Here is a 13,745-nt window from a genome sequence, read left to right as displayed (position 1 = left end):
GGGGGGGGGGGCATTGAGTGAGCTGCCATGGGGCTGTTTCTTTTTTTTGTGTTAGGCCCAAGACACAACAGTGTCTCCAGAGAATAAAGGCATAAAAGCTGACTTTTGGATTAACTCACCCTTATCCACATTGATTTTGCAAGAGACACAGAATTTGAAATTTACTTCTGTTTTAAACACAACATTTCTGAATTAGGAACAATTTTCTCATGACTTACATGAGTGTAAATTATTATACCAGGAGGTATAATAAACCAGAGAATGGGGCTGATAACTTCATTAAGTACAGCTATACATGGCTGCAAGTGAATGAACATTTTTGTTCTTTTTTTTTGCTTTCACCAACTAAAGTAGAATTGACTTTAAAACAATACACCTTCATGTACATCCATAGTTTCAATCTAAGTGATGGAAATAAGCATCTACAAAAGACAAGAAGTTCATATCCCAGGAGAACAGCAGCTGTTAACTTTTCTCTATGCTGATGAACTCTGGTAAATAGGCTGAAAAAAGTCCTCAGAACTCCTGAGCTGAATGGAGCTTTCACTACAAACTCAATTCTCATTAAAGTTTGATTGTGTTCACTAGGGCTTGCATAAAAACATCCTCTAAACAAATCTGGGGAGGGTGCACCAGAAACTGATGGAAAATTCAAACTTAGTGTCACCATGGGAGCTTTAAAAATTGTTGAAATGAGAAGAAACATTACAGCTCCATGTTTTCATCTTATCTTTAACTGGTTTATACATGGTGGCAATATCTTTGAGGTGTACAATCAAGGACGGCTAGGAGACCATGTGAGGGGGTGAGACGTGTGAAGGATTGTGTTACCCCCCTGAGTTTTTTCCCCCCTAGCACCCAGGGGGGGGGGGGGGCATTGAGTGAGCTGCCATGGGGCTGTTTCTTTTTTTTGTGTTAGGCCCAAGCCACAACAGTGTCTCCAGAGAATAAAGGCATAAAAGCTGACTTTTGGATTAACTCACCCTTATCCACATTGATTTTGCAAGAGACACAGAATTTGAAATTTACTTCTGTTTTAAACACAACATTTCTGAATTAGGAACAATTTTCTCATGACTTACATGAGTGTAAATTATTATACCAGGAGGTATAATAAACCAGAGAATGGGGCTGATAACTTCATTAAGTACAGCTATACATGGCTGCAAGTGAATGAACATTTTTGTTCTTTTTTTTTGCTTTCACCAACTAAAGTAGAATTGACTTTAAAACAATACACCTTCATGTACATCCATAGTTTCAATCTAAGTGATGGAAATAAGCATCTACAAAAGACAAGAAGTTCATATCCCAGGAGAACAGCAGCTGTTAACTTTTCTCTATGCTGATGAACTCTGGTAAATAGGCTGAAAAAAGTCCTCAGAACTCCTGAGCTGAATGGAGCTTTCCCTACAAACTCAATTCTCATTAAAGTTTGATTGTGTTCACTAGGGCTTGCATAAAAACATCCTCTAAACAAATCTGGGGAGGGTGCACCAGAAACTGATGGAAAATTCAAACTTAGTGTCACCATGGGAGCTTTAAAAATTGTTGAAATGAGAAGAAACATTACAGCTCCATGTTTTCATCTTATCTTTAACTGGTTTATACATGGTGGCAATATCTTTGAGGTGTACAATCAAGGACGGCTAGGAGACCATGTGAGGGGGTGAGACGTGTGAAGGATTGGGAGAGAGAATACATTGAACACGGACCTGAACACTATATGCAGCTGTCTGAGAAGACTTCTTTTGAAGTAAGTTGGGTAGGAAAAAGTTTATATTCTATATTGTTCCCTGGAAATACAGACAATCTTTCCTACTTTTAACATTTTAGCTCTAGTGTAAAGAGTCACAAAAGGAAATAACCAAATAAAGAGAAAACCTGTGTTGTTACTGAACAGTGAACACCATGTGGTAAAGGAGGTTCATTTCTCTATAGAAAAAGAGAACCAGGAGCACTCCTTGCTCTTCTCCAGAGAACTTGCTCAAATTGAGGACCTGGACATTCAGACAAGCATGGTAAGACAGGTACTGGAAGAAAAACAAAAAAAAAACCACAAAAAACCAAAACCAAAACAAAACCAAAACAACACACAAAAAACCACACACCAAAAAAACCAAACCAAAACAACAACAAAAAAACATAAAACCCCAACAAAAAACCAACCAAACAAACCAAAACAAAGAAACAAACAAAAACCCAAACCAACCAAGCAAAAAAAGCAACGAAACAAAACAACAAACAAAAACCAAACAAAAACAAAACCACAAAACTTTTGGGCTTCCTGAAAGGAAAAACTCTTTCTAGGTCCAAAGAAAGGAAACATCTTGTCATCACAGATTGGAAGGGGAAAAATTGCATCTTACTGGAAGAAGTTCTAGTTTCTGCTTTTTATTGCCTGGCATTAGTATAGTAGAAGAGGCTTCTCATAAACCTTAAACTTTGTGAAGGTTTATGTGCTTGTCTGGAAACTGGCACAGGCGATTCCTATAGTCTTATATCCATGTCTTCATAACCTGAAACTAAAGCCTGTAAGAATTAATGTTACAGTTTTTAGTCCTCAGCAGTTTTATCCTAAATTTTGGAGACTGATGATGTAGCCTGCAAATTGCTTTCCACTTGCAACCGGAGAGTTTCTAAGCTATCTGGATAGCTTATATACTAGATAGATTATACACAAGACAGAGAATATCTGCAGCCTTCTGGAGGATGTTACCTGAGAGCCTTTCAAAATACATTTTGTGTTTATGGGTCAGCACTGAATCACCCCTCTTATATTCATTAGATGCCCAATTACATTAAACACCTAGCTGACATGTAAATGTCTATATTGCAGTTACTTGAATTTAGATGTCTGAATCTAGACTTGGATCACACTCTATTATGACATTTGTGACACATCACAAGTACTGATAACCCAAATCTAGGTGTTGCTCTAAACCCATATTTTCAGTAGTGTCTTCTGCTTATGCATGAGCTGCAGCAGACATAACACTACCGTACCTAGACATACTGAGTAGTCCTAATTATGAAGTCCTACTTACTGATGCAGCTCTGGGTAAAGAAAATGTGTGTGTGGAGTAAGGCATGCAAATCTATCAGAGAAAGATACTTGGATGTCTTGTCTGAAGTGATCAGTACCAGACAGATTCTCTTGAAATGTGTTAAAAGGATGAACAAGACCTTTTATGGTGAGTCAGGTCAGGTACTTTAAGTTATTAGTGAGATATCATGAAAATTTCCCCATATCATAAGCTCATATGCACACTGTGAGTTATCTAAATGTCAACTCAAGTGTTTTGCACAAAATTTCTGTCCCTTTTTAAGTAGCTTAATACTCTATCAACAGAAGAAGGAAGAATAAATACTCAACAACTGAAGAGTTAGGAATACAATATTAATAATATTGCTACTTATTTTTATATCAGGGAAATTAGGTATTTATTTTACAAATTAACATACTTACAAAAATACTTAGAGGAAAAGCTAAGTAGTAACCCCATATCTCCACTAATTCAACAAAAGTGCTGCAGCAGATGGCTATACAATTTAGGCAAAAATTGTCACAAAGATCACTCTGAAATGAGACTTGGTTTCAATTAATGATCATGGTACCTAAATCTAAATGTCTGCATGTGAGCAAAAGGTGAAACTGAGATGACTAGACAGAGGCAGCTGTAATTTTAAATGCTTATTGTCAGGTATCACGTATTACACCAGTCTTCGCTCCAGAAAGTCATGGGAGCATAAGTAACATTTCAGCTGGCAAGTAATACTCATGAGTTGTAGTATTTCTGCCTAAATATTGACACCTAGTACTATTTGAGATCTCCATAGCTATCTAAGACATCCACTTCGGCTGGCAGATACAAAGTGTGTTCTACAGGGTTCCCATGTTTTCTGAAGCAACTTCTGAAGACTGCGCAAGATATACTAGGGTGTATAAAATGACCACATACAAGCAATAAATCCTGTCTGTCACATATGTCATCTTAAGCACTCCAAGCTACTGTAAGGATATTGACTAACTCTTCACTAGCTGTAATGAGAGCTTTCATTTTTAGCTACCAGAAACTTTCTGGAAGCAAACTCTGACATCCTTGGCTAACTTTAGCAACCTCAGAATAATCACCTATTGTCATTTTAAGTCCTGTGGTGGTGTTCTAGCCCAGATACAGATCCCAGAAAATGCAGATCTTCCATACATCCTTTGTTCGATCTCCTAGCCCAATGAAGGGCAGCAGAATGGCCCTAGGCACCTATGTTTAGATAACTGAATGAAAACTTTAATCTTAAACTGAATTTTAATCTTTGTTCTGTGGCTAAAAGCCATGCCCAGACATCATGACCAGATGTCTCTAATAGGTAGTTTGCAGGGTTTCTGGTGAGAAGCCAAACAAACATGAGGCAGGCATTCATAGTATTCATGGCTGCTCTGAGAACAGTCTGTTACAGAAGTGTAGGCTAATTCCCTGACTTCATAATAATGTATTTCAAGAGCTTAAGGTCTATTCACTTACATGCAGAGGAATTATCATGTTTGATGTTAGTCACAGAGAGTATAATATCATGACAGTCTTGTATGGAATAGTTGACTTTCAAGTTCAACTTTACAACTTTACTCTCAGAATTTATAGGTCATTCTGACTTTAAAGGAACTACTTGGTTTTTTTCTTGATTGTGGTTTTGTGTTTTGTTTTTCTTTTCTCTTTGCCGTGCTAAGTTTAAAACTGATCAAGAAGTGGAAGCTCTTGTGATCTGACTGAAAGGCTCAGTTTTCATCTGTGCAGAAGAAAGCTGTCATTAACAGAGAGATTTCATTGTTTATTCTTTTCCACAGTATTGATTTCTATTATCCTCTCTACTGTGAATCCAACTCAGTGACTGAGTCATAACTACAGCATATGTAATGAAAAAACCAAGTCATAAACCACTATGTTGGGCAAAATGCCACCAAACTCCCAGATGCCTTATCCCCCCCGCCCTCCTTTTTTTATTTCAATCTTCATACATTATTTTGGTTCATGAAGCTAACCTTAGTTAAAAGAGCATAGAAACCATCTCAAATTGGCCTCTGCTGTAATTTCTGTTCTTACCAGAGACAGTACTCTCCAAAGAAAAAGAGCTATAATAAAACTTTTAGGAATAAAAGACTACACAGGCCAAGTTCTGCTCAAGTCGTTTTAAGATAGTGATGAGCCCACAGTAAATTCAGACACCTGGAAAACTACAAAACCTTCTCAGGCCTAATAAAAACTTCAGGGATCCATGGCTTAAATGTACTCCCATTTTAATTCTGACAAATTTCCAAAAACTATACCTCTCTAAAATTATCTATTACACATCACTGTTGAAAGGAATTTTAATATAAAAATAATGCATTTGGCAACTGGGTACGATCTGAGACCACCTAATTACAACCCAGAACGACCAACATTCAACTAATGCTGTTCTATTCTCTGTATAGAAAAACAAAGCCTGCAGACTAAGGTTGTTTTGTATTCAGTGTAACAGCCAGGATAGTGTTCTTGGACTCCAAAAGGAAGGAAAGAGTGTTCATCATTGTTTGTAGACACTGAAGTAACATGTTTACTCTTATGCTTCTTATAAAAGATTGATATTTTGAACAGTGTTAAAACACATGCTGGTGTGTAGCCATTACAGCATTGTCTGTAATATAACAAAATATTTTTGAATTTGCAACACAGAGATAATACAGAAGGGATTAAAGTTACCAACCTGGATTCAAGGTTTAGATATAGCATGGCAATTAAAAAGACTTTTTAAGAAACTCAAAACAATGAGATTCCATTTTAGAAGTTTAGCAACTAATTAAGTAACACTGTGGCATCATGCAATGCACTTTTTGAGAAGTGTCTACAAATGTCAGGAAGGCTTTGTAAATAAAAGACAGACTTTCTAATTCCAGCTGAGCTCATCTCTTTATTACCACATGCTGTGTTGTTTTTCTCTTCATGACCAAAATGCATTTAATCATGAAGAAAAGCATAACAAATTAGAATGAGCTACTGATAAAATGTAAAGTTCAAGCTCATCCAGACTTGTGGATACTGCTGCATTTCAAATACACAAATACATTTGAAAAAAATCTTGCAATGAAATAATTGAACTGATTTAACTTTATTTGTATTACTTTGTTTTCAAGAAAATAATCAAAATAGGAATAAGGAGATTAATGCTTAGCATAATCTTTTATATCATTTATTAACAATGTTGTATTTTATATTTATATATTCTTATTTCATTTACTAAAACATGATGTCATTTAAATATTACACAGGAAACCATTTCAGCCCCAAACACTGAAACAAAGTAGTGCAAGCATACCAGAGCACTATTCACTGAACAGTAGAGGCTTCATAAAAAGTAAGTAAATAGCTAAATAGTACAGAAGCAAGGAAGCAAATAAAAAGAGTAGATTTAAAGAATTAAGACTGTAGAAAAGAATAATAACTACCTTTTTATAGACGTAGTTTTTTATAGATAGTACTGAGTGATGCAAAAAGCATCAGATATAAAGGAGTATGTTTTATAAACAAGTCCAGCTAATATGATAGAACCATTGTGTGCATGACTAAGAACAGTGTGAATGCAACATTTCCTTATTTCTGCACTGCGAGTTTAGTAATAATCCCCAGTGGCTATGGGGATTACACACACAGTAGTATCTTCTGACTGAATTGATCTCATTCAAAATAAATTGTCTTAAATGCATTTTACTTAGGGAAAATTTTGTTAATTACATTATTTGGGTTTTGTTGTTGTGTCCCTTCCCTTCCCAATTGTTGAATTGCATATTCATATATGTTCTGCATTCCCACTGCCTGTATAAAATGACAGTGCATGTTCAGTATTTGCTGCTTTTAAATGTATTTATGTATTTTATATAATCTTTTCTAGCCTTTTTCCTAGTTTTACATGCTAATGAAGTTGCCATTTGACTTGCAAGGCTTCTTCAGTTTTCTTCTCAATTACACCAATTTAAGAACTTTATTGAAGCAATTTAGAAACGTTGAGGCTGTTATAACACAACACAAATATTTAGTTTAGACAGCTTGTCTTCATTGCCTTAAGAGTTCAGTTACCTTTTACTCCCTAAAGGATACACACAGGAAGTTGGATAAACTATCAAATATAATTAAGGAAAATTATCTTACATCATGCACACAAAGTGTAGATTTTCCTATAAAAACATGGAACAAATAATATGATTAGAAAATGGAAATACCCAGGGATATTCCTCTGCCTTCCTCTCTCTCTTTCTCTCCTTCCATCTCTTAGTCAACTTGCACAGACCTGACAAGTACATAAATATGTGGGGGGGTTAATGTTCTTTCTGTGCAATTACTTTGTCTGAAGCTTTAGAGGGTTTAAAAGGGCAGAGACCTCTTGTTAAGTCCATTCCCAATAATGAATTTCACCTTTTCACCTGGGAAATAAATGAGAATTAAACCTTGAAACCAGTAAATATAATTTGATAGACTTCAATCAATTCTTAAGGCTCAGAATGAAAGCACTAGATATAAGTAAGATGACATAGAGGTTGTTTATACCACTAGTGAACATGGGTCATGGAGCATTAATATGCTTAATTCTGAGAATTTAATTTTTTATTTGTGTTAAAAGAGACCTGTTAACTATCTACAAATGTTTAAGTCATTTCATACAAAACCTCCAGATGGTAGTAGCCAGCTCCTTTTTGTGGGTGCTTTCCATCACAACCATCTTAAACTGAGCATTCAAAGAAATACATGATGTTGACTCAATCTGCTGTTTAGTTAGCTAGGTCTGACACCGGCTATCAGCACTGAGATCTTGCCCATCTACATGATATAAAAGGCCCAAACAATTTTTTTTTCAAATACAAGTTTTAATACTGGTTAAACCTCACTTTCTAACTAAAGTACTGCTGCATGACCAAGAACTGCTTTGTTGTCTCTGCAGTTTGCTATTTCAAAATGAAGCCATGTTTGTTTATGGATAAGATCACAGTTATTCCTTTTAAGATATAGAATAAATTAAAGTTTTCAAACCCTGTTTAAAATTATGTTTTAATGTAATGATTTTCTACCCCAAATGTTGAATTTACAGAAAGACAATGGTAGAGGGAAATCGTACATTCCAGATAATTTTACAGAGTGGAATTATCAGAATATAATAGATGCATATGAAACAAAACTCCTGTAATATGTCATTGAAAAACAGAGAGAAGAGAACATAAAATGCTCAGATTCTTCTTTAAAACTGATTTGTTCTTTTTTTCCATTGATGTTTTGGCTCTGAAAGCCAGTGTACACACTTAGGCACATAGGAAATTAGCTCCGAGTGACTTAATGAAGGGAAAAATCGCAATGTTCTGAACCAGCTTTTATACCTTACCTGTTTTACTTTACCTCAGGGAATATTTCTTTATATTGCTAAAGGTATACCATACCAGTTTCCCATAGCAATATAATGTGGAGATAGCCACTGGAGTTCTGAACAATATAATGCAAGTTATAGAATACACCATGTGCAAGAAGTTGAGAAAATTAGCCTCTACTGTTCATGTAGACTTTAAAGCTGAGCTAGCTCACGCAAGAATTTTTAGGATGCCTTTGAAACACATGTCAGTTTGCACTGAAAAACTATGCTTTTATTCTGCAGGAGTGGAAATCACAGAATGTATGAGGTGCAAAAGATGCAGGGGAGTATCAGGACCCAATCGGCTGTATTCTGTACTTACAGACAAGGAAGCATTCTACTCCAAAATGTTTACCTTTAACACTAGGAAGGCAAAGGACTCAAGGAAATAAACAATCTCTATTTGAATGGGTTCTACTAAGAATATATAAAAAGCAAACAGTAAGGGAGCAAAAGAAAAACAACATGTATTTCACCTCTGAACAGAAAGGCTATTTATACACTTACTTACTTACATAGCAACAGTAGAAGATACCTTTTTGAACTGAAAAAAAACCAAACCAGGTTAATTCTTGGCATCATTCTATTATGTCAGTTCATAAAATGACACACAGAATACAGTGAATCCAAAATGTGTTTTTTTGTGATGTGAGGTGGTGGAGGAATTGACAGCTAAGGCCAACTGCCTGCGGCTGTGAATGTCAGAGGAGATCATGCTCATTCCATGAGTTTCGTGTGAACATCTGAGTTCAGTATTGCGGCTTAAAGGGATAGATTTTGCCACAGCTGCACTGCTAGACACTTTGTTTAATTTTTATATTAATAAATCTGAAAGGCAAAAAAAAGGAAGGAATATATCAAATTGAGAACTAGTTATTAAAAAGAAAGATTAAGCACCAATTGAATCTTATTTCTACAGTGAGGCAAAAATTTCTTGTACATTTTAGAGAGCAATTGAAAAACAGAAGATAGTTGTGGTTTTTTTCTTTGCCAGACATAAGCAACTGTGCTCAATAAGAACTATTTCTGACTTTGAGTAGCTGCTGAGTGTAATATGTCATACTTTCCATTACTTTCAGTAGAGACTAAGAAAATGATCCAGTGTCAGCGGGAAAAGAAAAAATATCCTTTCAATGAACGCCTTTGCTTTCATATTTCTGTTTCTCCTTTTCCTCTAGTTGTAAAAGAGGTATTGCATCTTTACTGCTGACTTTTTCAGATGTTTGAACTTTAAAAATAAAAAATAATTAAAAAAAAATCAAAAAGGACAAACAAAAAACTTCTATGGGGAAGAGGAAGCCAGATCCTCAGATCTCTGCTATTTCTTGAAAATAAAGACAATGTTAGGATTGTTTTAATTATCCATAATTTTTAAGTTCATGAAATATCCATAATCTTGTTTAAAAGACCTCTGGAACTCAAGAGATAGGGCATGAGGCACAAACCAGGGATTCTTGATCTTTGACACAGTACATTTAAATCCTGTAATCACTTCCTATGAAACTGTCAGTTTGCACTGAGGATTCTAATATGAAAAAATAGTAAGAACCAGCAGAATATATTTTACTCTTTAAAACAAAATTGCAGTATAAACACTGTTGCAAGGTCAGACTTGCTTCTGGAGCTGGTCCCTTCTGTTTTGTGTTGCATATGCATGATCAAACGTACAGTATGCTGGTCATACATGAGGGTGTCTCTACCAGACTTCAGGAAGTTAACAAATATACCACATCTGCATCACCACTAGATGAAACTTTCCATGGCAGGTTTGTCTGTGTTCTTCCTTGTTACCACCTCTTTGGCAATGATGAGAGGGCCCACTAAATGCACTTCTTTTTGACTATTTGCCTTAACTGCTTGAGAAATTCTCTGGCTCTCACTGCTATTTCAAGAATAAAGTGTATACTTTTATAGTGCTCTGTGGCTTTTCAAAAAGCACTGCCTACATATTAAAGTAAGGCTCTTACAGGTTTCAAAACTATAAAGATTTTATTCTTCCCTTGGCTTTATATGGAAGCAACTCCATGCTATTTGTTTGATGCTGTGTTTCTCACAAAGATACTACTAGACATAAATCTTAACTTTTGTAAAACACAGACAACTGAGAGTTTTCTGAAAAGAAATAGCTATAAGTACTATTTTGCTTCTTGTGTCAGAAGCGGGTTTGTTTGATTGCTTTTTGCCGTTCAGGCTTGTGGATTTTTTAGAGGTTTTATTACCTTCTGGGAAATACTCATGTTTTGTGTTGGTTGGTAACAAGAAATAAAAATTCTTTAATCCTAGTATTTTAGAATAGTTCTCTAAATAAGGCCTACCATCCAAAAAGCTCCTTCAGCAAACAGATTTATCTACCAAACAAAGAGTCTGGTCACTAAGACATAAATAGGCTTATTATTCACTCTAAATTCATCGCAGTAAACACCAATGAAAAAATGTAAGTATCTCATTTGTAGTTATTTATAGCTCTGTTCAGCTTTTCCATTTTTATTTTTTTTTTCTTCAAAGCAATCTTCCCTCCCCTGTTCCAAATTGTTTTGAACTTAGAGGCATTTATGTGTTGTTGACATTGAAATTTTATCATGATACACTTTAAAAAGACATGGAAAATTATTTACTGTTCCAAAACTATAGAATCGTCAACTTTATTGATACCTTATCAATCTTATCTTGATAGACGATTGTCATCAGGTTGTTGATTTAGGGGGTTTGAACAGGTAAATCTTAAATAATTTTAATTTAAATATTTGAAATAATAAATATAAATCAAAGTTGCTAATTATCTGTACATTTACTTACTGAATCCCGTAATAATGTACACATTTTAAAATAATTAATATTATTAAAGTCACAAAAGCATTTACTGTGTAAGTGATAAATGTGCTATTCTTATGGAATAAAAAGGGATCAGCTTCATGATCATGACTCATTTAAAAGTTTTAATTATATGAATCTTGGTCAGTCATTTATTAGTCATTGGATTAAATTCTATTGCATGTTGTGTATATGAGTATGCATAATAGAGAACAGAAAAGATGAGACAGAAAACAATACTGAACCATTTCAGAGACAAGCACAGATTTAAGGTGGTTTATGTTGCTGGTACTGTTCATCACTTCTACAAACTAGAACTTAGATTATCAATTAAAAAAAATCAGGAGCATATCACCAACAATCACTTGTGAGCAGCTTCTTTGAAGTGATTATCAAGCATTACATAAGGATGGTGTGGTCAAAGGCAAGAAAGAGTCTGGTTCAGCAAGACAATGATAAAATACAGTAAGGATAAGACCACATTATATTCCTGCTATTTTCTGTCATATTCACTGCATAACATGTAAAGTCTGTGTTGTTCCCTCTACAACACATAAATGAAGCAGAGATCCTGCAGAACTGCTTAGAACAGAACACTGATCCAAAATCAAAAGAAATTTATCATTTGAACATACTTAGATGTCTTGTAAGTGTCAAATAAATGACCATGTCAGTAAGGTCTGTCTCAACAGTGACTGGATCCTCAACTGGCAATATCTACATTTCTGGCATTGATAATAATAGTAGTGGTTCAGATCCAACTAGCTAGAATAGAGCTTTGCAGAAAAGGACTTAAGAGAGAGCAAGTTGAAAGGGAATTGACAAAGGTGGCCAGACACATACTGAGCTGTCTTAAATTACCTATCATTATGGCATAAAAACCCAAAGGAACATCCTATTGGAAGTGTACAGTGAAAGGCCAAAACAGACATGACTAGCAACAACTCAAAACATGTATTAAGAACAATACTTTTAATGGTGAGGGGTGTCAGATACCAGAGTGGGTTGTCTAAGAGGGCTGTGAGATCTCCACCCCTGAAGATCCTCAAATCTTGGCCTTACTGAATCCTCAATAGCCTGCTTTAAACTGACCCCCTTTGACCATGGAGTTGTGCCAGATTATCTCCAAAGCTTTTTTTCTGTTACAAATTGCTCTAAAGTTTTCTAACTGCATCTTTAACTTCTGACATGCTAACCCAAAGTATTTTTAACTGTGTGTAGGTGTCATCAAGGGGTGTTTAGCTACAGTTAATACTGTCAACACAATGTTCTATAGATCAAGCTTTTTTCTTTGTCCCAGGAATGCTATGTAGGTCTATGGCAGCAGATAGTGGGCTGAAAATGAATAAGGGACATGAGATTTGGACATTACCAGTCCTCATGCAAAAAATGTTCTAAGTAGTATCTTCTGGATAAAATAGATGTAAAGAAAGGAAAAGAGCAGTTCTTAGGGAGAAGCCAGGTAACAGAAGGAGAAAAAACCCCACACATCCCCTGTGAAGAATTGAAATTGCCTTCATGGCAATTCTCTGCAAAAGAATAAATTATCTCCTTCACACAGTGAAGTTCCAACACCTATTTTAGGAATAAGATAAGGTATTTTCTATAGACTCATTTCTAATCAACAGTCAAATATTTTTACACTAGAGTACTAATTTCCACATTCTATGCCAGAGAAGACTTATTTGCACATTTATACCAAATCTGGGTTTACAATAAAAAATGAATGGAGATTTTCTGTAAAGAAATTCACCTGGTTTTAAAATTAAGAGTTTTCTGCTTGCCATTGATGCTAATTTAACCTATATTCAAAACTGAATGTCAATATTGTTATATACTGAATTCTTCTCTAAACTTATTTCCAGGTTTTAAAAATAGAAAATTATTTTTCTTTATTTTCCTGCAAACTCTTGAATCATCCGTGTCACAGTCTGAAGTACAATTGAAAGCAATATAGACTGCAATTGAAAAAAAAAAAAAAAAAAAAAAAAAAAAAAAAAGAGTTAACACCTAATTACATCAGTTATACAAGGTAGTACACCTTTTTTTTTTTTTTTTTTTTTTTCCTACAACACCCAGCCCCCAACTCCCAATAAGAAAGATTGTAACTCATTTATTTTGTCCTGGCATTTCACGGGCTAGCTGTATGAATGCAATGGCTCAAATGAGATTACAGTAACAGAGGAAGAATAGGGAGAAGAGTAGGCTTGTTTGTTGATTGTGGGTTTTTTTTTTGTTATGTGTTTTTTTTTCCTGAGGCAATTGTAGTTCATGCTGACATATATACTGAGCAAAAAAAAAAAAAAAAAAAAAAAGGTGTTTCCCCTTTGTAAATTTTTTAAATTTAAAATTTCTTTTTTTTTTTTTTTTTTTTTTTTTTTTTTTCCTACAACACCCAGCCCCCAACTCCCAATAAGAAAGATTGTAACTCATTTATTTTGTCCTGGCATTTCACGGGCTAGCTGTATGAATGCAATGGCTCAAATGAGATTACAGTAACAGAGGAA

The sequence above is a fragment of the Chaetura pelagica genome, unplaced genomic scaffold (assembly GCF_000747805.2).
Source record: "Chaetura pelagica isolate M959 unplaced genomic scaffold, ChaPel_1.0 scaffold115, whole genome shotgun sequence".
Classification (NCBI taxonomy): Eukaryota; Metazoa; Chordata; class Aves; order Apodiformes; family Apodidae; genus Chaetura; species Chaetura pelagica.
The sequence above is the reverse complement of the archived record's forward strand: the minus strand, read 5'-3'. Positions refer to the sequence as shown.